Raw genomic sequence first — 315 nt, 5'->3', positions numbered from 1 at the left:
AGCCACCTGGTGAATTCTGAACCTAGTAACCTGTTATTTATGGTTGTTTACTAGAATGGGTATAAAGGCTTGAATAGATGTAGGTGTCCTGAACCGCATTTTAATTTTTTTTCCAAAAAGTTAGGCATCCATAACCCTAATTGAACAAAATTACTCCCACTACGGACATCGTGAAAATGATTAATTCATCACCAACATTTGTAAGTGCTTAATCTAGTTATAAAATTAAATACTTAATCCCATTAAAAATTTGGAGAATAGGGTAAACGAAAAGGTCAGCTGAGTAGGGGTAGCCCAAATTAATATTTTTATACA

The sequence above is a fragment of the Papilio polytes genome, unplaced genomic scaffold (genome assembly GCF_000836215.1).
Source record: "Papilio polytes unplaced genomic scaffold, Ppol_1.0 DF823576.1, whole genome shotgun sequence".
Lineage (NCBI taxonomy): Eukaryota > Metazoa > Arthropoda > Insecta > Lepidoptera > Papilionidae > Papilio > Papilio polytes.
Note: the sequence above shows the minus strand (reverse complement) of the source record.